A 27,662-nucleotide genomic window follows, 5' to 3' on the forward strand; every position below is an offset into this window, starting at 1 on the left:
CGGTAGCCAGCCCTGCACCCAGGGTTTTCCTCCCAGCCCTGCGCCCGGGGCCTTCCTCCCAGCCTCAGCTTGGGGGGCGGACAGGGGTAAGGCGGCTGGCTTTCAGCACCCCCACTATTAAAAATGTTCCAGCGCCACTTATTGATAAGTGGTAGCCTGTGCACACCAGTTGCCTAACCATCGTCAGGTTTCTTGCAGGCTTCACAGCAAAGTAGAGTTCGGGAGTGTTTAGGAGAATTAGCTGGTGTTGGTAAAGTGTTTGCTTCATGAAACACGTTCCTTATGTTCTAAGAGTTCCTGGGCCAAATGGACACTGGTGGGGTTATCTCAGGGATGAGGCTGGTCAGTTATTATTCATTGTCTTGTTATAACTGATGTCCTGACCACTTGCGGTCATAACACACCCCAGGTCATTTTTTCATAAAAGCAGTGGCATAGACCTAGTGATACGATCGTAGTCAAACTCATTCAAATTCTATCCCCCCGTCACACTCTTCAGTGTCCATTGCATACCAGGGTCTGTATTTTCTGTACTAAACTACTGTATAGTGTTGCTGCGCACTACTAAACATCTGCTCTATCGGACCCTGGAGCTGGCTGCATATCAGGAGTGTGTAACCTCTAGGACTGTTGCCTACCTTAGAAGAGTGCCATTAATGAATGCTGTGGGGTCCTTAGACCAAAGGGGCTGTAGAAACGCAAAGTGCAATGGGAACAGATTAGCACTTTTCACCTGTTAAAAGTTGATTCTTGATCCTGGACAGTTAATGCTAGTGTTCCTAACTCTGCTTCTTCTGACAGTCCCTGCAGGGGATATCTGACCAGGGAACAGCATGATGGGATGTTTACCTTTCTTTCTGGGAAATGGGGGCAGGCGTTAGGCCTGCCCTGTCCTGTCACTATTGCACACGCCTGTGATTAAGAGCACCCTCGAGTATTCACATGGTGCTGAGCTGCTGAACCCAATGCAGAGCATGAATCCTGTGTAGATCACATAGAGGAACGCATATTCAAAATGCTCCCTATCCTCCCACATGTCACTCAAACCCTTGGGAGACTGGGATTATTTTGCTGAAGACAATGTTTAAGTGTCTATGGCACCACTGGAGAGTCAGATGTTCTGATGTTTAGCCTCCTCTAACAGGTGCAATTTACAAATAAATGACAGTCCGACAGTCAGGTGTTTCACAGATGCGGTGTCCTAGGGAACAGCGTGGGGAAGGAATTGCCTGTGTGGTCTTGGGCATTGTCCCATTGACTCCTCCACTTCCTACAGAAGCTTGCGGTGTAGAGCATTAAAGGTGCAGTTTGCTGGTTGGGGCTCTGTAGAGCAACCACTTGATAATACACTTCTGCCACGTGAGCGTCACTAAGATAAACAGACAAACAATGGGTCAAACCCCAAGGCTCTTTCTGTCTGTCTGAGTAAGGAAGAGTAAATCCTATTCAATCAAGGGGACTCTTTGTCAGAGCAAGGATTTGGGCCTGTAGTAATAGAGAAGCTCATTGCTCATAGACTCATAGACTTTAAAGTCAGAAGGGACCATTATGATCATCTAGTCTGACCTCCCGCATGATGCAGGCCACAAAAGCTGACCCACCCACTCCTGGAATAATTCTCTCCCTTGACTCAGCTGTTGAAGTCCCCAAATCATGATTTAAAGACTTCAAGTCGCAGAGAATCCTCCAGCAAGCAACCCCTGCCCAGCAAGTGACCCCTGCCCCACGCTGCGGAGGAAGGCGAAAAACCTCCAGGGCCTCTGCCAATCTACCCTGGAGGAAAATTCCTTCCCGACCCCAAATATGGCGATCAGCTGAACCCTGAGCATGCAGGCAAGATTCTCCAGCCAGACCCTCCGGAAAAAGTTCTCTGTAGTAACTTTTAATATCTCATCATTGACCATTGTTACTAATTACCAGCGATGGCACGTTATTGACCTATTGACTAAAATCACGTGATCCCATCAAACCATCCCCTCCATAAATTTATCAAGCTTAATCTTAAAGCCAGAGAGGTCTTTCGCCCCCACTGTTTCCCTCGGAAGGCTGTTCCAGAACTTCACCCCTCTGATGGTTAGAAACCTTCGTCTAATTTCAAGCCTAAACTTCCCGACGGCCAGTTTATATCCATTTGTTCTCGTGTCCACATTAGTACTGAGCTGAAATAATTCCTCTCCCTCTCTGGTATTTATCCCTCTGATATATTTAAAGAGAGCAATCATATCCCCCCTCAGCCTTCTTTTGGTTAAGGTAAACAAACCGAGCTCCTCGAGTCCCCTTTCATACGACAGGTTTTCCATTCCTCGGATCATCCTAGTGGCCCTTCTCTGTACCCGTTCCAGTTTGAATTCATCCTTTTTAAACATGGGAGACCAGAACTGCACACAGTACTCCAAATGAGGTCTCACCAGTCCCTTGTATAACGGAACCAGCACCTCCCTATCCCTACTAGAAATACCTCGCCTAATGCATCCCAAGACCACATTAGCTTTTTTCACAGCCACGTCACATTGCCGACTCAGTCATCCTACGATCAACCAGGATTCCGAGGTCCTTCTCCTCTTCCGTTACTTCCAACCGATGCGTCCCCAGCTTATAACTAAAATTCTTGTTAGTCATCCCTAAATGCATAACCTTACACTTCTCACTATTAAATTTCATCCTATTACTATTACTCCAGTTTACAAGGTCATCCAAATCTCCCTGCAGGATATCCCGATCCCTCTCCGAATTGGCAATACCTCCCAACTTTGTGTCATCCACAAACTTTATCAGCACACTCCTACATTCGGTTCCGAGGTCAGTAATAAATAGATTAAATAAAATCGGACCCAAACCCGAACCTTGAGGAACTCCACTGGTAACCTCCCTCCAACCTGACAGTTCACCTTTCAGTACGACCCGCTGCAGTCTCCCCTTTAACCAGTTCTTTATCCACCTCTGGATTTTCATATCGATCCCCATCTTTTCCAGTTTAACCAATAATTCCTGATGCGGTACCGTATCAAACGCTTTGCTGAAATCAAGGTATATTAGATCCACCACATTTCCTTTATCTAAAAAATCTGTTACTTTCTTTAAAAAATCTGTTACTTTCTGCTAAGAAACATTTGGCTTCTGCTGCTCCTGGAAACGTGCCAGAGGGTAGCAGAGCCTTTCCCCACTGGACATGTGCTCCCCAAATATTACAGACAACTCTGCCCACCTTTAGTTTCAATCAAAATTGACATTAAGGTATAGACGGGACAACACTTTGCACTTCTATAGTACCCTCCACCCGGGGGCTGAAAAACACTTTGCAAACACTGGTGAATCCAACCCTGTGACTGGCCTGACGGGCAACATATTATCATTGTAACAGCCATTTCACAGTGAGGGAAACTGAAACGTAAGTGGGTGACTTCCCGAAGGTCACACGGTGAGTTAGTGGCAGAGGCGGGATCGTGACACTATGTTTGCATCCACAGAAGTAGAATACTGATTGGCACTGAGCGAGCTGCCAAATATTTTGTGCCACCCCCTCACTCCTGACCCCCTTGCCATGCTGATCCTTGCCAATGGCACGAGGCAGGGCTGACTGTTAGCAGGACAGAGAAAGGGCAAACAGACTGTACGTATCATTTAAGCAATAGGACCCAACTGGCATTGCATTTCTAGGGAATGATAGAACAGCTCTGGGTGGTGTTACAAGGGAAAAGATCTCAGGTGGTTAAGAATGCTTGTAAAGTACACTCATTTCCTACCCCCCCCATCCTTACTAAACGGGATTCCTGCATCCAAACAAGGGAAACAATCAGACCTATGCACTCGCAAGGATTATTTCCTTAGAGCTCATGAAAGGTCCCAGGCAGATCGCTCTGGAGGTTGATGTTCTCTGGTTATCCTCAAAACAGGTGCAGTCCGGGCAGCCGCAGCGCAAGCCTTCCAACAACCCTGGCCCAGAGGAAGAAGAGCCGGAAGCCTGCTCTCCTTGGCCCAATCAACCCTTGACTTTCTTGTTCAGACTGCCAAGAAGGGACTGTGCGGGCATGTGTCTGCTAGAAACCAGACGGCGAGCCATCAATCCGCCATCAGATAGTAATGACATATCGCTGCTATTAACCCAGCCTGGATTCCAAACACCACCCTAGAGGTTTAAAGTTGTACCTCCCCAGTGCTGTACGTGGGCGTGTCTGACCCAGAGACGACATCACTGACAGTGCATCAGATACCAACCACTGAGTTCTGTCTCCAAAAGCCATTTCCTCCTCAGACCTGAACTCCCCTCTTTTGGACCTGTTGGAAAATCCAGTACACGATTCCAAGCTTTGTGCAGGTGGCCAGCCCGAGACATGGGGTGATGGCAGCTGAATGAACTAAAGGCAAGGGGCCTGGTAGGAAGGAAGGTGCTTCAAAGATGGGAGGGTTTGCAAACCTGCCCAACTATTATGGGCGGTTTCAGACTTCGTGAGAGCCAGGGTGCTGTTCTTGGGTTAGCAGAGCCCCGCACAAGCCAAGCTGGCCCAGCTGGGATCCGTGTCTGTTACCGTTTATTCTTTCATTAGAATTTCTCTTTCTCTCTACCTCTTTCTGTTCATAGATTCCAAGGCCAGATGGGACTATTGTGACAATCTAGTGTCTGGCCCCCTGTATAACATAAGCCAGCAGACTGCCCTGAATTAATTCCTGTTGCAATTAGAGCATATTCTTTCCCTGCATTCTCTGGCCTTGCTCTCCACTCCTGTCCGTACTCGGCTCCATTTTCCCCCTTTATCCATTGGATTTATTCTCTCTCTCATTCTCCTGATCTCTTTCCCCATCATCTAAGCGTGATTTGAATCCAACAGCGCCTGAGCTGAGGCTGAACTTTCAAACTTTCCATATCTTCATAAGATTGGAAATTAGGCAGGAGAAGTCACTCCCTTCCTAGTCCCTGGGCACCAGCAGGAATCAGCATAAAAGACATGGCTCCTCCTCTTTCCCCTTGTCCCCCAACAAAGGGCAGGAGAACCAGAACTCGAGGAGCTTCCCACAGAAACCCTGGCGCAGTGTGGGGAACAGCCCTGGGGTAGCTCAGGCGAGAGAGAGCCTAGAAAAACCTGTAGGGGGTTGCCATAGCTACAGGTTTAAGCTGCTCTCACAGAGGCACAGGTTCAACCTGTCTAATGAAAAACAAGCTGTATTTTTTCCTTATTGCAGCTGAGTAAGGTAATTTGGCTGCAATGCAAATACAAGGGATTGTCATCAATCTGCAGCTGGCCCTGCCCAGTCAGACAAGACGACTGGGAACACATTCCCTAGCTTGCAGCGTTGTTCCCCAACCTACCTACAGCCCACACTGCGATCACTTGTTCCGACAGGTTGGCCCGTAGGGGCCGATGTCCAGAGATGCCGAGCGCCCACAACGGCGCAGCCCCTCTGAGGATAAAGATTTCAGTGTCCATGGGACAGGCAGGTTGTGGCTAGTGATTGGCTCTTGTTGTGTAATGCAATATGTTGGGATTACCGTTCGGAAATTTGGCACTGGTATCAGTATTGCAGGTCATGGCTGATACAGCAGAAGAATACAAAAGCCTTCCTCTGCACATCGCTCTCCCTTATCATCGAAACTACGTGGCCAGATACCATGGGTTTTCTTACAATGACAGGCTGCAGAATCCCTTTATGCTATAGATTTTGAGGAAGGATTTAACATACACATGCGATATCGGAAGAATAAACACAGATGATAGTCCTGAAAAGTAATGTTCAGGCTCTCTCAGCAACTTCTATTAAAAATCTTCCTTTCGTCCTCACCTTCATTCAGTTACAGCTTATCCCATGATACAAGAGAGAGATTTATCTTGAAATTCTCACTCATTCATGGGTGAAAAGCGAGAGAAAAAAACTCATGCAATTCATATGGATAATTTCAAGCATGAACATTAAAAAAATCCCGCACACATTAATAGTTCTGCTGAAAAACACGAGGGCTTCAGAGAGCTGCTTAGATCAAATGTTGAAAATATTGACGGTTCCCAGGGATAACATCTCTCAGAAATCAAAAGAGATGTCGGATATCTTGTATCGCAGCATTAGGATGTTGCAACCATTGCCTTTGAAATGACTCTTCTAAAGAGGCTCCTTAATAATGATATTATAATTAATACTCTCCAAACGGTAGCTGATTATTCATCTCACCAGCCCTGGGCAGTAGCACAGAGGCATAGAGATGATCACAATTAGAAGCCAGGATATACACATACACACACCCTTGTTTTTGAAGCCTTAAAATGTCAGGGTCTTTGCTGTGCAGACCCCAGATCTTTGGCTCTTGGTTTCTAGAGGATCTTCAACACACGACTGCCTACATCTTCAATAAGTGGCCTGTGATTTTGGGGTGCCTCGGGATTTGGTGCCCAACTTGACACACCCTAAAAGATCCAGGAAGTACTAAGCACCCGCCCTCTGGGAGTCAGGCCTCAATCTGGGCACCCGGAATCACTGCTCGCTTTTGACAATTAAAGCCTAAAAGTAAGTAAGCCACTTCTCGCCTCCAGCTGGCCTTGTTCATACTCAAATACAGGAAGGGGCAGGACAGAAGGCGAGCCAGAGTGCCAGCAGCAGTAATGGCAGCTATTCCAAGAGGTTTTATACTTTATACAGCTCCTTGCTATTCCTCCTGCTGTCTGACAACACCCAGTTACAGAATTGGGCTCTGATTCAGATCACCTCCACTGCCATCCCCAGGAGACCAGTGTCAGTCAGTGAGAACAGAGTCACCTCCCAAGCCCCGCCACATGGCGTGAATTCCACTGCTCCTTCCTTGAGCCGGGCTGACTCTGAAGCAGGGAGCTGAAGAGGAGGTAAGTTATGTCACTAAATGATGCTTCCTGCCCAAAGGCCGAGGCTTGCAAAAGGGATGACGCACAAGGTCAGATTTTCAGTGTAGCAAACCCTATAATTAAAACTTTCCTAATGTTCCAAATTATCCCACCACTTCCTCCTAGCCGGAGGTGTTTGACTGCACAACAGTGATCACCAAAGACAGCTCTTCTGCTCAGTATCACCTTGATCCCTGGATAGTTCTAAACCTTAACAGCTCTGGCATGCCTGTGCGTGTCGGTGCTGACCGGCAGGTGATCATCTGAATAAAGCTTGTTAAAATGTGGAGGAGCCATCAGCAAGAACGACCCGGAGATTTTAACTGTGATAAAAGTCTACCAGCTGGTGAAGCCACTTACAATGTGAACAGCGCCAGAAATCTCTTTTGGGGATTACAAATATATTCATGTCTGCCCCCAACTCATTGTGGGCCCATCCTTACTTAGCACATGCTTGAATGCTTTGGGGAAGTGGGACACCTCTGTGCACCGGGCCAGCTCATACCTCGCCACCAGCTAAGCCCCATGCTGGCACTCAGACCAGGGATACATTTCAAAAACTTTTAAAAGCAGAGTTAAAAAAATTTAAAATGTCACCCCAAGCCAGGTGGCTCTACTTAAATTCTTGTAGAGAAAACTTCCTGCCAGACTTGGAAAGGATAGAGCCTGTTGCTCTTTTACCTCCTTTAGCCAGAGCTTTTGCAATTCCCCAACGCCTCCTGGGAAAAAGATCAGTGTTTGCTAAGGACCCAGTCCTGCTCCCACTGAAGTTGATGCAAACATCAGGGTGTGAGTGGAGCACCAAGAAGTGATTTGCTGCGTCAGGTTCTGCAAAGCTGCTCTCAGAGTTGAGTAGCAGAGCACTTTGAGAGAGGCCACTCAGCACCCTGGGGACTGCCCAGAGAGCCACAGCATAAACTGTCTGTATGGCCAGCCTGAGGGATAGAAGATGCTGGCATCTCGATTTGCTCCAATCAGCATGGAGCGCCACATGGCTCAAGATGGCACCCAGTGTAATTCATTTCTCTGTTTCCAAAGCTCTCCCTGGTTCCAGTCCCACCAGTGTCTTTTTCTTCCATGGGTTTATAAAATCCCATGCAGGGGGACCCATGGCTAGGTGGGAGATGGTCTCCATAAAAGATTCTCTGGTGGCATCATGTCTTTTTTCTCACTATCCTCAGAACTGGTACTCAAGGGTATTCTGGCTTGAGTTACAGCTGGGAGAATATTGGAAGAAACTATTCACTTGATGAATTGTTTGAAGTATGTCGTGACATCCTCCAAATAATTAGTTCTTATGAGGAGCTCCCAGAACTCTGCTCAGGACTAAACCAAGAGCAGGTGTGAATAAAGCTCTTTCCATCCTATGACCCCAAATCCTGCAACCAGACCCACTAGCCCAGACACCTGTACCCCCGAGGAAGGAGTTGACTCACCGCTGGTGCCTCCTCTTGGCTGGGCATGGTGTAGCAGCTCTACCTCCCCTCCCCTTCCCAGGTGTCTCCTGCCAACAACTGCTCTGCCTATGCAGTGACCTGCCTCACCCCATCACTTGGCCCTCTAGCCAGGTCCCTTTCCAGCATAGTCAATGAACAAAAGCAAGGGGGATTCATGCAAATACGCTGAGTTTGTAAGAAGCAGAGGGAAACAACTTCCTCCTCAGGGTGCACCAGGATTTAGTCCTCCTTTCCCGCAGGGGTCGTCTGGGACGCTCCTGGCTTCAGTCAGCTCTTTTCTCAGGGACTGAAGGTCTGCTCTGTTCCCTACTCTGCCAACAAATGAGCCGCTCTGCTCCCCTTTTAACTTCCCCCTTGCAGGTGTGGCGCTGCGGGCAGGGCTGGTTCTAGGATTTTTGCCGCCCCAAGCAAAAAAATTTTTGGCCACCCCCCCCCTTTTTTTGTGTCCTCCCCCCCCCCCCGCCCCCAGCCCTGCCCCAACTCCGCCCCTTCTGAACTCTTTCCCCAAATCCCCGGCCCCGCCTCCTCCCCCGGGGGTGCCGCATTTCCTCCCCATTGCTTCCTGCGCCCCCCCCACGACCTCCCGCCCTAGCTCACCTCCGCTCCGCCTGCTCCCCTGGGCGCGCCGCTGCTCTGCTTCTCCCCCCTCCCTCTCAGGTGAGGGACGGGGGAGAAGCGGAGCAGTGGCGCGTTCAGGGGAGCAGGTGGAACGGAGGTGAGCTAGGGTGGGGGGGCGCAGGAAGTAACGGGGGGGGGGGGTAGATGAACCGCTCCCCACTCCAGCTCACCTCCGCTCCACCACCGCTGCCTCCCCCGAGCGCCCCGCCACTCGGCTTCCCCTCCCTCCCAGTCTTGCTGCACGAAACAGCTGTTTTGCACCCGGCAAGCCTGGGACGGAGGGGGGAGAAGCGGAGCGGCAGCAGCGTGCTCAGGGGAGCAGGCGGAGGCAAGCTGGGGCGGCGGGGGCACTTTTTCTCCATGCCACAGAGTCAGTGCCTATGATGGCCGGCGCCAGAATGCCGCCTCTAGAAATGTGCCGCCCCAAGCACCTGCTTGTTTTGCTGGTGCCTAGAGCCGGCCCTGGGTGCGGGACTGGCAGAGCCCAGAGCAGCTGCCTAACTCCTTGTTATCCAGTGTGGGGTTTGTATCCCCCATCACATCCTACAGAGCCCAGCTGAGCACTAGGGTCTCTCTATGTGGATCTGACTGCGGGAAAACAGAGTGGGTGTGTAGGCACTGTATATATGTAGGTTGTCTATAAACACTGCTCTTGCTAGCATGGTTTTCCTGGCTAATGTGGACAAGGGGCTGTGCACACTAGGGACTGTGAAATAAATATGATACAAAATAGTCTTGTTGACAACCTGGAGGAGGGGCTATGAGGCATGCTGGGTAGCACAAAAATAATCCAGTCTCCATACCTGTCACCAAAACTGTGCTAGAACATTTCGAGGAAGTCTGCCTTTCGTTTTTAGTCAGTTTGGGTTCTCATGCGCTGGTACAAAGTTGCAACGTTCGCATTTACAAGGGAATGTTTGACTCTAAAACAAAACAAACCATTGGTTTCTTTAGTAAGTTTTCTGAAACTATTTCTCTCAACACTATTAGCTTTTCTAACCCTTCCCTTTATAAACAAAACCTAGATGTTAGTTCTGACAGTATCCCTTGCATATTTCTAACACGAGGCAATTATAGGCTATTGTTGTCAATATTATTGTGATTATTGATGGGTTATTTATTAACGATCCTGCTAGATAAAAGTTTCAAGACATCTACCTGCCTTTTGCTTGCCAGTCCTAACATTAAACAATTCAAACGACATGCTAAAAGGCCTCCAGAGAGGCAGCAAGACCAGCTGCCTGCTTGCTGAAGTCTGACCTCCATTGTAGTCTCATGGAGTCCTCAGGATGTTCTATGAAGGTTTATTTTTTTAAAAAATGACAGATTATTTGGGGGGGGGAGGAGAACATCCTCAAACTAGAAAATGCTTCATATAGAGGAGCTGATTCTGCTCTCGCTTATCCCTGCATAAATCGGGAGTAACTCTGTTGAAGTCAGTGGTGTTAAATGGGTGCAAAGTTAGGTTGGCAACAGGAAAATCAGGCTGGGACTGTTTGCTTTGAACAAGTTTGCACAAATTACGTTTGGCATCTCCTGGCACTGGGGGTGAGGGCATGGATGCTATTCCCAGCACTGGCCAGAGGGTTCACTTAAGACTCAGCATGTTTGGCATTTCCTGCCCTCCAGTGCAGAGCAACATGCATAGGTTTTGGTTCTGCACGGTGCTGAATGCTGCGTGAGGTGCTGAGCGCCCTCTGAGTCTCCTCATGTCCTTGAGAGGGGAGGGCACGCAGCACCATCACGGATTGAGCCCGTTTTCCAAGCATGCCTCGCTGAATTGGGCACCTCTTCCTGTTCCCACCAAAGGTGATGGGAGTTTTGAAAATGGCTTCAGTGACTGCAGGATCACACACAGAGCAGCCATCTGACAGGCTTTTAGAAAATCCTTTTAATTGGGCCCACATCTGAATGGGAAACAATTGAACTGCTACACGCTGTTCCTCCAGAAGACAAACACTTGCAGAAAGCCCGCAGAGTTCTGTGTACCCTCAAGGGAAGCTGCCTCCCCATGACTGGGTTCCCCCTTCCCCCCCGCCCTTCTTGTTTGTACATAAAGAGCAATCTCAGAGAAAACCCACAGGGAAAGACAAAAGTTTGGAACATTTCCCCGATCTCTATTTGGTCTAATAATAATAATAAGCCCAACAGAAAACCCAAATCAATGCTTAATACCTAGGTACTCCCATGCTCACACCTACAGCATTCCTGAAGAACCATTTATTCCCTGCATCACACCAATCATCTTTCCAGCTAAGGAAGATTAGAAAGAGCTCCCTTCGCAGCCTTTTATTTCAAGACCTTAATTAGCCAGCGAGGACAAGGTTGAACAAAATAAGATATGCCCATCCACTCACGTCCTTTGTACTGCAGTCCTGCAACTCCCACCCATGCTGGCTTGCAGAAAGGGACTGGAACAGATCCTGGATCAATCACATACTCTACCACGAGGCCGTCATTAAAGCGGCCAAGATATTAGCGGGAGTATTCTAAAGCCTATAGTACAGCTGAGTCTTTGGCCGCCTCGGCATCATATTTTCCCCACAGTGGGTCCTAGACTTCGTTTACACAGAGGACATAATCTCTCTCTCTTTAACATCCACATTTGTTATTAACGAACAACTCCCCCCCAGCAATAACACAGGGGCTATGGTGTTGCAAATGATTTCTATTGCTGAAAGTTAAAGTGAGTCAACTTGCAGCAGTATTTTCTATCTAAGGAGACATTACAGACAGCACCTCTTCCCAGGGCTGTCCATCAGCATGAATATTCAGTTTCTAAAAGCACAATAAACCTTTACGAAGATCATCCTTACCGAATTGCAAATACAGTGATCGTTGAAGGACAGCACAACCTGCCACTAGGGGGACATGGTGATTTGAACAGTGTTATTACAGCTGATATTCTACCGAGGACGACAGGCCGAGATGTCACTGTACTGATTGTTTCAACAGTCATAGGACCTAACCCAGTCCAGCTGTGCCAGCCTCAGGCCTTGAACATCTGGCAGCGATTCTGCCATGCCTCCACCATTCTCTTTCAAGGCATGGGTTGGCTGGGGCAGCGTCAGCATGTGCTGGGAGTGCCACAAGATCTCTGCTGGCAGAGGCTGCACTGGGGACCCCAGGAATCAATGCCCTTTTGGAGCTGTGCTAGCTGCCTGCAAGGCCCCCGATGGAAGGAGGCCAACAACCACTCCTGGGGTCAGCTCTGAAAACCTGAGGTAAAACCAAATGTCAGATCACCCTGGCTTGGCCATTAGGGAGATGGGAAAAACCAGGAGCACGTTCTCTCAACCCTGCTAAGCTTTGGTGGTTCGGTTCGGATTCTCAGAACAGCAGCTCCAACAGAAACCAAGGCCCCTTTGTGCTGGTAGTTGTGCATATACAGTCCCTGCCCCACAGAGCTTCTAGGCTAACTAGCAAGACAGACAAAGGGTATGAGAAAGGAAGCATTATTACCCCCATTTTAGTGATAGATCACTGAGGCACAGAGAGATTAAATTGACGTCCCCAAGGTCAGACACAAAGTCTGTGGTAGAGGCTGGAACTGGACTAAATCCAGATCCCGAGTGAGATCTAATGGAACCCAGATGCAAACCGCCACTGCAAAACCAAAGCACCTTTCCTGCACTGGGAATACTTAAAAAAAAAAAAAAAAGGCAAAGAGAGGAAATTGGGGTAAAGAGAGGGGCAGTGATGTCACTTTCCTAACAGAAAATCTTCCCTTTTGGATGGTCGGTTCAGTATTACTGCAACTGCAATTTGCACACTTCAGTGCACATGTTTGGGAACTAGAATGGTACTTGGGGACTTGAATGCACTTCACTACAAACTGAGTAATATAAACTTGTTCCTTTGTAATCACAACAAATAGCAACCTCAATTAAGTTAATGCACTATCTTTTATCATAGTATCTAGTGCACATTTCTCCTGTGAATGGTACCAATTTTCAAGTCTTTATATCTCAAGAAATTCTGATCTGCTTTAGCTTTATAGGCCATTGGTTAAGAGTCAAAGGGAGATAAATGCTTCTGGATTCAGCACTATGCTTCTGCATTCTTCTGAGAATTTCAGGGCACATATGTTATCCAGCAATCGGTATATTTACCTTTCCTCCTGCAAGTGAGCTCCCTTTCACTAATTTCGATATCCCTCTGAGCTCCCTTTGAGTAGGACCTTTCTTCTCAAACAGTTCCAGATTTGAGATGATTAAGGGGATCAGATTCTGTCCCTTGCCAATATAAATGGAACAGGCAACATTAACGAGTCGGTTTCTTGGTCATTAAAATCAAATCTAAACAGAATGACATGGTCTTCAGGCAGTCATCTAGCCACGCCACTACTGATCGTTCTATATATTAATGTATTAAATGATATAAGAGCTCTTTCTCCTCAATTCACTGGGGAAAGTAATCTCAGCTTTACTTTTTTTCCCTCGATGTGCCCAGCACTTTCAGTGTTCTTCAGATAATGAGCTACTGTAGCTCAGGCTTTTTTGATGAACTTGTAACTCGTGAACAATCTGGATTCCCTATTTAGAATCTAGCAATTCAGAGGGCCTTGTCTCCTACCCATCAAAGAGACGATCTGTGGTCATCCACTTCAAAGAGGAGCCAATTATCATGGATTTCGAGGAAATTTGAGACCACACAGCAAACTCCCACTTTGCTTTTCAAATGAGACTTATTTTTAGGGTGAGGACCTCTAAGGGTTGTCTCGCTGCCTAAATGCTTGAGATCAGACAGTAGTTAATGAACCACGCCAGGGAGAGGTACCCTGTTGCCAGGCAAAATCCAAGCGGCCAAGAGAGGCCACCCTGAGTACCCAGAAATAAACCCGTAGGCTGTGTAGGGTAAGAAGCAGCATTTTCAGAAAGCCAGGTCCACAGCTGGAGGGAATCAACATCGCTCCATTGCGCAATAGAACTATCCTGCTTTACACCTGCTGAGGGTCTGGCTCTGTAAATCTGATACAGGCTTTGTGACACCACCAGCATTTCAACAATGAAATCTTAAAATGGAGTATTTATTGGTGGGTGGGAGCAGGGGTGGATTAGGGTTTTGTGGGGCCCTTGGGCCAGAGCAAGTGGGGCACCCTCCCCACCCCTTCCGCCTGCAGCCCCCTCCCTCGCTGATCGCTTCTGCTGGGGAAATGGGGTCGGGGCACGGAGGCTTGCCCCACTCCGCTCTCCTGGCTATTGGGGAGTGGGGTTGTGGCACGGAGACTTGCCCCGCTCTGCCCAGTTGCTGGGGAGTGGGGTCGGGGCCCAGGGGCTTGCCATGCTCTGCCTGCCTGGTGCTCTGGTCGGGACACAGGGGCCTGCCCCTGCGCCCTGACCCTGCTCCCCGTCTGGAGTGCTGGGCAAGTGGAACGGAGCAAACCCTCACACTGCAACCCTGCTCCCCGGCTGGAGTGCTGGGTGGAGCGGGGCAAGCTCCTGCACCCCGATCCTGCTTCCCGGCTGGAGTGCCAGGCGAGTGGAACAGGGCAAGCTCCCATGTCCAAACCCTGCTCCCCAGCAGAAGCACCGGGTGGGCAGAGCAGGTCTGGGCATGGGGGCGCCCATTTTTATGGGTCCCTCCTCCCCCCAATAGGCCTGGGCCCCGTTGGCCCAGTGGCTAATCCACCACTGGGTGGCAGAATACTCAGGTAAGCTAGGAAACATGTTTGGACACAGATAACTCTGCCAGCCTAGCAGAGTGGGAGACACCCCCAACTGGCAAGTCCAGACCAGTCCTTAGACATAGTGTCAAAACTGCTATAATAGTCAGGCAAACGTGGCACTATTTCACCCTATTCTCAACTGCATACAATTACAAATGGCCCTGATTCGGCTCACCCTCACACCAGGGTAAACCAGGAGTAATTCCAATGAAGGCCATGGAGCTATATTGGTGTGAAGCTGGTGTAGGTGATGCCAGAAGCAAATCCATATTCTTCTGCAGAATTTGGAAAACATTTTGGCATCTGGATCAAGGAAGGAGCCTTGTTTTTGAAAATATTCCTTCCACCCCCGCCCTCCCACCTTGACTCCCCCTATTTTGTGAATGAAGCTTATTAAAGTTTCATTCATTGAACTGGGAGTGGTGAAAAATTAAATAAACCAGTAACCCAATGGAGGCACTGGGAGCAAAAATCGGTGGTATATCTCCAAAACTTACTCCATCTAAATGATCTGCTGGTGCCTTCTGGTATTAAATTCGATGAGTCTATGATCCAAGCCTGGAGGTTTGTCAGCGTTATGTTATGGATAGCTCACTGTGGCATTGCCTGACTAACCTGGCTCGGCGGGAGAATCTAATACTTCCTCTCTCTCAGGAGTAGTAAGAAGTGGTAAATTAATCCAACAATAAAAAAGAGATGTTTGTCTCCTCAAACCTCGTGTCCTGGGGACAGAATCAGATAAAGAGCTCTCTGCACATGCTACAAGCCTTAGAAGGATTCCTATGGCCACTACAGTATCTCTGACTCAAGAGGGGAATATGTCTTGTCATATGTCTGTCTCCAGTCGGTACTCCAGCTGAAAGGGTGATCGCTAGTGGTTAGAGAGGGGACTGGACTTCAGGACTCCTGGTTCCTATTCACTGCCCAACAATCCGGGCAAGTCTCAACCTCAGTGGCCCCCAGTTTCTCTGTCTGTAAAATAAGGTTAATAATCATAGAACCAGAGAATTATAGGGCTGGAACGGACCTCAAGAGGTCCTCTAGTCCAGCCCCCCCGCTGAGGGAGGATTAAGTATAATATTTACTTCCTTCTAGGATTTTGGGAGGCTTACTTAACATTTCTAAAGTGCTCTGAGTACCTTAGATGAAAGCTGCTACTGTATCCGAGTGCAAAGCATTAGCAGGATTGTGTTTCTTGCCTTAACGCACTGATTCTAGGATTACTGTGCTGCCTGCAATAGCCGAGGAGTCTTTTCATGCTTGGACTCTGGACAGACTACACTCTGTCCCTAGATATGTCCGAGAGCAGCATGCTCCCTTTCAGAATTATATGAACCTGCCCATGGGCTGATCCAACCATCACTGAAGTCAATGGAAAAACTCCCCTTGACTTCCGTGCTACTTGGATCAGGCCCTTGGTCTGGCTAATGCCGGCTGCAGCTTGCCCTTGGGTTTCTAATGACTCTTTTCTGAAGTGTACTTTGAAAAAGCAATTATCGCCTTGCCATTCAGGCTTTCCCCTCTGCATGGCCAGATCACTTGATAGGAGTCTCTGTAAATAACCTTCAAACAATAGATCCCCGTCTTGTTTACTGAACATTTCTGAACTCGACAGTAATGCATCCAGATGTCATCTGTGCATACTGTAGGCCTAACTATTTCTGGAAACACACCAAGGGCAAGTTGGATAATGTCAGATATCGTCGTAGAGAGAGCGTGACAAGATTCCGTCTCCTTGATAAAAGCTGTGGAGCAGAGAAGGAAGTCGGTGCTCGTAACGAGGAGGAAGAGCCGCCTACACAATCCTGCGCTGACCAAATGCATCATCAGATCATTCCAGCTTAGAAGCTGTCTGTACATCTCTAGTCTGATTGTAGGAATGTACACAAGGGATCCACTCTCCATCTTGGAAGGAATCAGAATGTTACCCAGCCAACGAAGGTGTTGATCCTGCTGGAAAGGGTTCGGCAGGTTCTGCTGACACTCTGTTGCAGGGCACTCTTTACCCAGCTGTAGGTAAGGAAAGCAGGGGTGGCACTGCAGAGAGAGAGAGGCCCAGGAACTGAGCAGCCCTCAAGGAGGAACCATGGGAACAGGCAGGCCTGGGGGAAAAACTCGGCTAATTCTGTGTTGTTTCATTTCAGAATGAAACCAAACCCAAGGAAGGGGATAAGTTCTGACCCCCACAATTTGCGGGGTCTGTTTGGAGTTGGGTGGGAGAAAACCGCCTATTCATACATACAGAACAGGATAGAGAAAAAAACCCAGAAAACCATTCAAAATAAAAACTCTGAAAAGCAAGAGAAAACGGCATCGGATCCAAGAGAGTAAATAAACAGCTTCCCCCTCAGCCTGAGTCATCCTTCTTCTTCCTTCATGTTATTCACTCTTTACAGTGAGGATGATTCGATGCCCCTTTGAGAGGAACTGCAGGCAAAAAAACCCCACGTAACATGCTGAGAAATGGAGGAAGAGGCAGTATGCAATACCATGACCCTAACCAGACAAAAGTCCCCTGGGAGCGCAGGGGAAGGGCTGCCAATTACACAGAGTTTTACACCAACTCAAGTAAGAAAACAGCATGCACAAAAATGTAGAGAGGTGGGAAGCAAAATCCAACTGACTTTTACTCCCAAGCACAAAAATCCCAGCCCAAACACAAAGCCTACTAAAAGCCACAAAGCCTAGAAACTGTGGTGTACTGAAAACTGTCATAATTGCAGGCTGTTACTTTAATTTGTAAAGGGGCTTTCTGGTCCTGCATGCATGCTAGGGGGCTCTGTAGGGAAGCCTGTGATCAGAATCTGTCTGGAGACAGCCAGCCTAGAGTAAGATGGAGTGATTTGTACACTCGCTGTATTAGGGAGCAGCCTGCTTTGTCTCTCTCTGGTTTTAGGTTCATGTGTGTTATTGTTCTGCATTTTAAGAAACAACAGCGTTAGATTGCAGCCTTCTAGGAAAATTATTTGTTTTTATCTAACTTCTGTGTTTGTATGCCATGAACATAACAGAATCAAGCAACATTTACCTGAACTGGTTTTCTCTACCTCTTTCCGGAATCTGCCTTCTCAGTACTGAAGCTCTACGTAGCTAAGAAGACACTCATAACAAGGAGCCACAGCTCCAAAAAAACCCATAAAGTCCTAATAAGGAACAACCAATGTATCAGTAAAAGAGATGAGAACGCTGGGCCCTTTCACTAGAAAACAAATCCCAGCCAGCCAGGCTGCACACGGTCTTTCTGACCTTGCCGAACAAGGCAGCAGCTCTGCAGTAGGCAAAGTGCTGTCAGGCATCACTTTCAGTTTGGTGGATCTTGCGGGGCTGTGTGGATTAGCCTAAGTGATGTCTAGATAGTTCCTTCTCCAGCACGTGGCCCTAATCATATATTGTCTTCGTCTGGAGCCTGCCCTCATGATTCTGACAAGAGACATCTCTTGCACTCCACTGGACTCTTTAGTACTGCATATCACCCAACCCCTGGTCATCACCTTGATAACTACGTGGTCTGCTAGAAATGTTTAACCTTCCTAATGGCCAGACGGAGAAGCTAGTGGGCCTGGAACCAGTATTGGCTGGTCATTTTCTCACTAAACGCTTCAGGGAGCAAGGGGGTGGGGCTAGATTTTTGGGGGGGTCCTGATGTCTCTCAGTCTTCTCGGGCAACCTGATCACTTCTGTTGCTTTAAAGGTTCCTGTGGCCTGCTTGTAAGTTCCTTATCTTCAGAACTTGTACAGCACAGGCTCTGCAAGACAGGTTTTCGTGCCCTGCCCAATGTACCTCAGTCTCAATCTGGAGAGACCACCCCATACAGTGTGGACGAGAGTTTGGTCAACATAAATCACTGAATCCCGGGTCTCTCTGCTGAGGTGTATTGCTTTAATACATTTTCCCCCCTCAGTCAGAGGGTAAAGACATACCACACTTATCTGCCAGGGGGGAAAAGCAATAAACAAGGAAACAGAACAAAATGCGAGCAAAATCTCATGACTCCCCCACCCCCCGCCGCCCATCCTTTCTTAAAGATTTTAAAAATGGCATCTTTAAAAACCAAATCTCCCAAGGCACCAGCCACCTACATGCCATTACTGACCTTATCATTATCCGTGACACTCTTATGAGGGTATGGCACAACGTAGCAAGTCATGGCTATTTATCTATATGACATCGTTGCCTATCAGCAATTTATAGCCAAATGCAAAGACCGCCAGTTTGATTCTGTGCTCAATTATGTAGGTGTGACTTCTATTAAACTGAAGTCAGTGGCAAAACTGCCTCATGGAGGCAGGATGGGACCATGAGTATTTAGGGTAAAATTTTCAAAAGTGCCCGAGGGCCAGATATAGAAAGGTATTTAAGTGCCTGGTGGAATTTACAAAGCACCTAAGCAGGTTAGGTATAGATGTTTTTGTACATCCCACTAAGTGCCTATCTGCATCTTTAGGCACACTGACGCCTTTGAAAATCTGACCCAGGTTATTAGGAGCCTAAGTGCCATTGAAAATCAGAGTCACTTAGGCACTTTGACAAATGTTACTCTGTCTGTAAACGTCTTAGGGTAGAGACCTTGAGCTAGATTCTGGTCTCAGACCCACTGGAGTTTGGGGTGGAGGGTTGCAATTGACTTGGAAAGGGAACAGGATTGGAGCCAATGACAGGAATGATTCAAAATGCTTAATTTAAATGCCAACATGAACCAAAATGAAGCCTAGGTAATAACCACAGCATTCTAAGGCTGATCTGTTAACTTTTGGACATGAGTAGGCAACACACTCAGGAAACAGTTTTATTTATACTCGGAATTCATGGCTGAGAAAACACAGAGACGTGCATTGTTGCTGTTTCCCTTTTTTCCCCTCCTGCCTCAAAAATCAGCTCAGATATAAAGTGATTCCTTTGTGAAAGGGATAACTCTATATAGAGACTGCTGAGCTGGAATTGATATGCAAACTAGACACAATCAACAAAGGATTGAATAAGGACTGGGAATGTCTGAGCCATTACAAACATTGAATCTATATCCAACCTATCAGTCCTCATCCGCAAAAGAAACCTGCACAACGCTTTCAAAAGATGAGCCTGGAAGCTTAAATGCATAACTTTGCTAGACACTGAAAAATCCTGGTATTAATAAAGACACTGGATTCATGCCTTATTACAACACTCTGTAACCCTCTAACCCCCTTTTGGTCCTATGACTACAGGGGTGTTAATGGGCCACTTCACCTTGAATGGTCCCTTAGAATATGTGTTAACTTCTTATGCTAAACTATCTGTTTCACCTCTGTTTAGCTGTGACACTCTGAGTACATTTCCCAAACCTGTAGAAGAGCTCTGTGTAGCTCAACAGTGTGTCTGGGTTACTAACAAAACTTGGTCCAATAAAAGATATTACCTCACCCACCTGGTCTGTCTTATTATTGTTAGTCAAACATGCTTAGAAAAGATGGATACTTGATATATCACCTTTCTTGCATCCAGCTCTGTATTTCTCTGTCATATTAGACTGATGTCCCTTGCTTGAAGTTCTCTGACCTATTTCCCCACTCAGGAACAATGAAGTTTGTTTTTCTTAATATCTTGGGTTTGGGACAATCTATAGAAACCCATGTGAATGCAACTGAGAGTTCTCCCAGGCATGCAGAGATGGAGCTCTACCTGGGGACAAATGCTTTGCCTGAGTGGGTGGTTCCTACTGGAGTGCCCTGGCAGATCACTGTCCAGAGAGCAAGAAAAAATCAACTTCAGAGCCACTCTGACTCCTGCAGCTGTCACTAAAGAGCACGAGAGGGGGAGAGCTAGCCCTGGAGCAGCTAATAATGGGACCTGTGTACTTACATAGCGGGTTTCCCTTCCACCACCCTGAGAGTCGATGTAATGACCTTGCATTTTAAGACTCAAAATACAGACACTGACCAGTGTCAGCACAACAAAAACCACTTTGAGTTTCCCGATTCTTTTATTCATTCAGATCTTGGGGGTGGGATGTGGGAGGATTCACCAGTTTCCTTGACACGGGCTAAGCAGGCAGGATAGCAGATAGTGTACAAGCCATGTCTCTATTCAATTCATTCAACACCTGGGGATTCCCCTCACCAAACTCCTTGCTGTTCACAACTATATTGCAACAAGGGCTAGAATCTCCCCACTACCATCCTTGCCTTGTGGATTAGCTGTCAAATCGAAAGGAGTCCACAGTAGCAGCATCACTCCCTCCACTGGCATTAGAGCTGTTTAAAAGAGGAGGGAGCAAAACCAGTTTTGGATGGAGGAAGAGGTGTGGGGGAGGGCTCGGGGGTGGGGGCCGGAGAATGAGAAGTAGTATGGAAAGAAGAGCAAGGGCACAGGACCACAGATAAAGGATGATGTGTGGAGAGAGAAGGACACCCCAACTGAACAGATGATTTGGTTGCAAATCAAAGAGCCTTTGCAATTTCACACACACGCCCCTTCCCACCCCCTCCAAACTCTTACCTTTCAACATTGGAATTGTGCCTTGATCTCTTTCAGGTGAGGACCTCCTTGCGCAAAGCTTCCAGCTTAGAGAGCATCAATGCAACCACCAAATAACTAGAAAACAAAACAACCTCACTGCACACGAGTCGTCCCGAAGACGGTGGTTTTAATTTGGGGGGGGGGGGGTGAGAGGGGGGCACGCTCGCTCGCTCTCCGCCCAGGCGCTGCTAGCAGCAGCAGGTCCCGCCAATCAAAGCAAGGCCATGGTGGCTATGCTATGGAGCATGGTGTCCTCCTGCACCCCCTACAAAGTTCAGTGGGGAGCGCGCCAGGGGTTGCATGAAAAGAAACGCGTGTAAAAAACCCCCAAAACAACCCGCCCTGGACAAACAGCAGCGGAGGAGGCGAGGAGCGGGAGAAGGCGCTGCTGTTGCTGATGCTAAAGAGGCGGATGCTCCCCGTGGTGCTGATGCTGAGGATGTCCGCTGCCGCCTGAGCGCTAGTCCCGGGCATGGAGAGCCGAGCTGCAGGCGCGCGCAGCTCCCGGGTGGCGCGCGCCAGCCCAGTCCTGGGGCGGGTGGGGGAACCAGGCGCACGCGCTGGGGGCTGCAAGCGCGGGGTAGCTGGAGTAAGGGGAGGGGCAGCCCGGTCTGCTCCGGCGCCCCTCCCCCTGCCACCTGTGCAAAGGGAGCAGCAGGATCCCCTAGCTCCAAGGACGGTGCTGACTTGCGCTAATTGCAAGGGGGGGGGGTGTGGGTGTGTGTGTGTGTGTGGGGGGGGGGAAATTGCCCCTCCCCCAAAGACCCTGAGTAGTTGCCCTGCCCCAGCGGCGCTGTCTCCCCAGCCCTCCCTGCTCACCACAGCTTGCTAAATAACAGGCTGGCACTGCTCTGCAGTGCAACAGACCTGCCTGACTGAAGCACCTTTAGGTGGCTTCTCCTCTCCCCTCCATTCTGCAGCTTAGAGATCTTCTCTTTAGGTGGCTTTTCACTCTGTGCCACCCCCCACTCCGGCACAGCCACCCCCACACCTTTGGGGGGCTTGAACCCCCATACAACTGCAGCTTTGAGAGCTGCCCCTCCTTAGGGAATTCACAAGGCACTGGGTAGCTTGGCCCCACACCCCATGGCCCTGAAGAAGTGGAGGGGCCTGGGCTCTGGTGTTAGCTCTCACGGCCACTAGATTGCCTGATCTGCCTTTGCCCAAGGTGCACTTCACCTGCAATTCTTCTCTCAAAAGTGATTGTGAAAATAGCCTCTTCAGATTTAACAGACCCACTCCCTGTGTGAATTCAATCAAAGGGGCCATTGGAGTTACTCTGGATTTACATCAGTGTAACTGAGGCATTGTCTACACACAAAAGTGTTACCACTTCAACTAAACCCAATGCTGCAAGTGTTGCAACCCCATGAGTGTGTGTGAATTTATAGTGGTACAAAGGTGTTTATACTGGTATAGCTAGTCCCATATGGGAAAGGGAATAAGCTATAAGGCATCTTTATACCAGTATAACTGCGTCCACGCTAGGGGTTGTACCGGTATAATTATTTCAGGAAGAAAATTACACTGCTAATGGTACAAAATTTTGTGCAGACCGGGCTTAAGAATAGAATTTGGCCTGTGTCAATTTGGTCACTAAAGTTCGTTTGTGCTTAGGGCTCTTATTACCTCCTCCCCCCCGGCCAGCACCACTAGAGGAAAAGGAACTGGAGTCCATTCCTTCTTGTGCATCAGCAGAATCTCTGACTAATTACAGGCCCATTCATTTGCACCTTTACAAATCCAGTGAAGTCAACAGGGGCAGAATGTGAAGACGCTTGTGTCACCAAAGGCACAATTTGGCCTGCAGATCCTTCATTACTGATAATGTGAAAGGAAGACTCCAACTTGAATCTCATCTCCCAGACTGAGTTTGCAGGGCTGGCAGTTAGGAAAATCAACATTTTTTACTTAAAAAACAAGTTCTTTTTTATCCTGGAACTCCACAATGCTATTCAGACAGTGGGTGTTTCACATTTTAAATTGCTACCTCAAATGCAGTTTATCATGAACTGGGTTTTTGGAAACGGTTCAGTGAAATCTGTTTCTCCACCACAAAACTGAGTTTCTTTCCCTTTCCTAACATGGTGAGAATTTTCCGCTATACTCTCTCACTCTGTGCAACAACCATGACCCACAGCTCTTTAAAACACACATTCCTATTGCTCAGCTGCCTGTTAACAGGGGGAACAATGTTCTCCCTTTAAACTTCAAGTACAGGACTAGTCCTAGGTTTTCAGTTCCACATGCAATTAAACCACACTTGCCCCCCGCCCCACTCTCCCCGCAATTAACTCCCCATCTCTCTGTTCCAGTGACCTCCCTCTCTATCCACCTGCATTCTATGGTTACATCCGTCCTTTGCAGCTCTCTGGTGCTCCATGTTTGGATCACGATGGGATAAGAACTAAGCACATACTATGCAACATTAGCAATGACGACTCACAAAGTTTGATGAGCATCAAGATTGTTGTGGCATCTGACAGCTCTGGCTCTAAAGAAATGTAGTCGGGCATAGCAGAATCCAGGCAAAAACTTAACCTTTCAAGTTGCTATTATTTAGTATTTCTATTAGAAGTACACTCAGAGATCCCGATCACGACTGAGACCCCACTGTGCCAGGTGCGGTGCAAACAGGAGTACACGTGATCTTTGCGCGCCCCCCCACCCCCAAAGATTGCAATGTAAGAAAGCGCAATCTACTGCAGCTTTTCCGAAGTACTCCAGTAGGCCAGTGATTCTGACCATCTTTCTGTGAGGTGCACAGTGTCTTCAACTCCCACTGGGAACTGAGGCTGTTTAGCATTACTCAGGAGGCACTGACAACCTTGCCTAATCATAATCTTTGTCATAAAAACCGATTGCTAAGTCACCTTGATGGCTTGAAAATCATCCAAGTGCTTGAGTTGGAAGGCGCCCCGCTGAAGGACAGTAGCAGCCTCCAGGATTGTTTCAATTATCCTTGAAAATCGAGTGGGTTTGGTCTTGAGTATGTCCATTGATGACAATTCTTGACTTTTCCTTAGCAAGCTTGAATTTCCATTGCCTGGACTATTCTTACAGCTGCAAAGTTATTCCTCATATTTAAGTTAATTTTTCCCCTGCTGGAGTTTTAAGCCCATTAGTTCTCGTTCTGTCCTCGTTGACTAATGAGAATAATTGGCCCCTGTCCTCTTTATAGCACATCTGCTCTTTTAAGATGGTATCACTTACAGCTCACTTTTTAATCTGCAGAGAGGGGAACAGTTGCATTTAACTAATTACTCCCTAAATAAACTAATTACTGCCGGCAATTTCAGCACACTTTGCACACAGTTCCAACGCCTGGGCAAAGATTTGAAGGATAGACCATCTCTTCTGTTGACAAGAAGTGAAAGAACCAAGCAGGAAATAGCCAATTTGTACTGGAAGAGTCCATATGTGATTTGTTTTATTGATGTTATTGGCTTATATTGAAGTTACTACAGCATGGTTACTTTTCAATTTCATTTGACGTTTGCTTGGACTCAGACTAATGTGCGTGAAGAATACTGAAACATCGGGCCAAGAAAATATGATCTTGGCTCTTTTTTACTAGGGTGGGTCAAATATCATTGCTGAGTCATTTATCATCGCAGCTTGGGGCGGATATTGGAAAAGTTCTCTGTTTGGGCCATTCGTTTTGATTTAGAGGGTTGTATTCTAGTATAAAAACCAAACAGCTTCTTTGCTTCCCGAACTGCTTTTTTAATGTACGTATAAAAGCAGTTCTCCAGTGAGCGGAGTACAGGACTGGAAGCAAGGACAATCTGGGTTATAGCACAGGTTTGGATAGGGATTGAGTGGGTAGCCTTGAGCAAGCACCATCTCTCTATGTGTCCACCTGTAACACTGGGCTATTAATACTCACCCCATTGTATAGGAATGCTGTGAGGATCAGTTAACCAGTTTATGAAAAAGTGCTAGAATTATTTGCACTGTGGTCGCGTCCAGGAGCCTCAGGCATGGACCAGGACCCCATTGTGCCAGGCGCTGTACAAACACAGAAGAAAAAGACAGTCCCTGCCCCAAAGATCATACAGTCTAAATATCTGAAGACTAAAAGTGCTAAAATATCTCAGTGCTGTTTAACCAACGCCTGGTAAATCACACATTGGCAGTCTAGATACCATTTGATCTCCCAGAAGGTGATCCATTCAAAAGCAGCTGGCCGGCTTCACGTTTCATCGAAACCTCTCATCATGTGGAACGTTTCTGATGTCCCCCGAGACCGGGAGATAAACAGAGTGGAAATAGGCAGGAGATCCGTTTTGCATTAGTGTAAAGCAGGTTTCAGATTATACAAGCTGGATACTAATCTGTTTCCCTCTAACCCGCAGTAACAGATTATTTACAATCTAGCTCCATTGCTACATTCACACATTCAAGCAGCATCCCTGCAGCCACAAGTTCTGGGTTCACCAAGCTGTTACAGCCCTGTCTGAGTCCCCACTAGTGCACAGTCACCAGTCTGGGGCAATAGGTCCCAGCCTTTGGAGCCTATGTGCTTCCAAGCCAGCTAAATTTGGGCAGAGTCCAAACGCCATATCAGAGATCGGGTTGAGCTTGTCCTGCTGAAAATTCATCAGGCTACTGTGCTCAGATCCAAATATTGGACCCTGAGCGTTTCAAAGCCCAGGTCTGAGCAGCACTGATGCAATGGGTCGGGCATCTCAGATCCACTCCCGGAGCACAGACCCCTTGTCTGATACCCCTTCTCAGAAGTGAGAGCCCCATGGTCCTGGTGCCCTAGGCTCCAAGACTCCTGCTGAGCTCCTCAAGACTCACCAGCTGCTCAAATGCACCTTTTCCCAGAGTTCCATCCCCCTCATGGATACTCTAGTTCATTGTTTAACCCTTCAAAGACCCATGGCCGTCACAGCAAGGAAGTCAAAGGCTTTGCAAAGTAACTTCTTAAGCACACACACACACACACACACACATACACACACACGCTTCATTCCTAGAGAAAGCAGAGATACTTACAGCCCCATGCACAAACAACCACCCTGCAGCAAAACCCTTCCCTACAGTGTCCCCACCAATCTGAGAGCCTTTGGGTTTTGGTCGGTCCTTTCAGGATCCCCAGACCCTCCTCTTCGCCTGCTCAGCCTTCAGGTTCTCTCTCCCTGCCCCTTCAACAGGCTCTCCATCACTTTCCCGGGTCTAGCAATCAGCATGTTCCTCCCAGCTCAGAGAGCAGGTGTCTTTTTAACAGCAGCTTCTAACCTCTTCCTTTATTCTCCTGGCCTGCTGGGGTCTCCCTCAGCAGACTATGTGGAGAGAAACCAATTTCTTTTAGCTTGGCCAACCTCTTTAGCATTGCCCTACTAGAACAAGGAATGAGTCATTCCACAGTTACTGCTCTTTCGATGGTCCTCTAGCTTCTTCCTGACAGGGGGTGTGAAGTCAGGGAGGTGTCAGGTATTATAAGAAGCCGTCCCTTGACATCTCTAGGTAGTCCAGTTGCACATTCTTCAAAATGGTGCTCCAATGTCAATGTGATATAGGCTTCTACAGACATAACAATCCATCACACAAGCACCATCAGCACGGTAGAGCTAGAAGAAAAGTGTCCCCCAGCAAGGACCCTGGATCATCCCTTCAGGCCTGAGATTGCCTGTGTGATTGGAAACTTGACTGGAAAGTTTAAGTCAGTGGAGGTACACCAGTGTAAAACCATTATATATGAGTAGAGAATCATGAGCTGGGGCAGATTAACTAGGGTGGGTTGACCAGCCATTATGGTAGATTAGCAAAATTCTTCCCCTAAGTAAAACTACAACACCAGCCAAAGAATACATGAAATGACATTATTAAAAATATGCTGCTATTCAACCCAGGAGGCAGGAATTATCAGGTGAAATTCTCTGGCCCATGTTATACAAGAGGACATACTAGATGATCAGAATGGTCCCTTCTGACTTCAGAATCTATTCTAAACTGATAAAAATCCTTTCTTAATTAATCTAGGACTGAATGTTAGAACAGGCTGGGAAATGACTTTTTAAATAGAAGTTCAATAAAAACAAATAATTTGTTGCTAAATTTATCACCGAAACTTTGCAATGAAAACAGAAGTATTGTTTGCAACAAACATTCCCCCTTTAGATTAAAAAACATTTTTTGTTGGAAAACTAAATTCCTATAGAAAATGTTTACCACTCTCCAGTCATTAGCTCTATCTAAGATACTTATATAACCCCCATTATGATAGTATCTGAGCGCCTCACAATCTTTAATGTAGTTACTCTCTCACACCTCGGTGAGGTCGGGCAGTGCTGTTATCTCCCTTATACAGAAGGGGAACTGAAACACAGAAAGGTTAAGTGACTTGCCCAAGTTCACACAGGAAGTCTGTGGCAGACAAGGGAATTGAACTTGGTCCAAGTTCCAGGCTTGCACCATAACCTTTCTCCAGAAAATATATCACTGTGTGCTACAATTAGGGAAACTCAGATTCAGATCCAACTGCCATAACCCAGTGTCCCTTGGATTGCTACGAGTCCATCTGAGATCCACCATTGGTAGGAAAGAGAAAGAACCTAAGTTTGAATGCTGCC

General features: G+C 47.6%; 2 protein-coding genes across 3 annotated transcripts in view; one reads left to right on the forward strand and one right to left on the reverse strand.

Annotated features, from left to right (window-relative positions):
- FAM163B (family with sequence similarity 163 member B) overlaps positions 1-21,714 on the reverse strand; it is a 65,273-nt gene extending 43,559 nt beyond the window's left edge. The window contains exons 1-2 of one of the 2 annotated variants that reach the window (XM_005293246.5): positions 21,061-21,483; positions 9,721-9,840 (exon numbers count right to left, since the gene is read on the reverse strand). The gene's annotated coding sequence lies outside the window, so the exon portion shown is untranslated. Of the gene's footprint in view, positions 1-9,720; positions 9,841-21,060 lie in introns of both variants that reach the window. The other variant, XM_005293245.5, reaches the window with a different exon arrangement.
- LOC135976492 (spidroin-1-like) overlaps positions 1-27,662 on the forward strand; it is a 925,731-nt gene that overhangs the window by 285,294 nt on the left and 612,775 nt on the right. The gene's annotated exons all lie outside the window — the stretch shown is intronic.

Source organism: Chrysemys picta, chromosome 18 (genome assembly GCF_011386835.1).
Source record: "Chrysemys picta bellii isolate R12L10 chromosome 18, ASM1138683v2, whole genome shotgun sequence".
NCBI lineage: Eukaryota > Metazoa > Chordata > Testudines > Emydidae > Chrysemys > Chrysemys picta.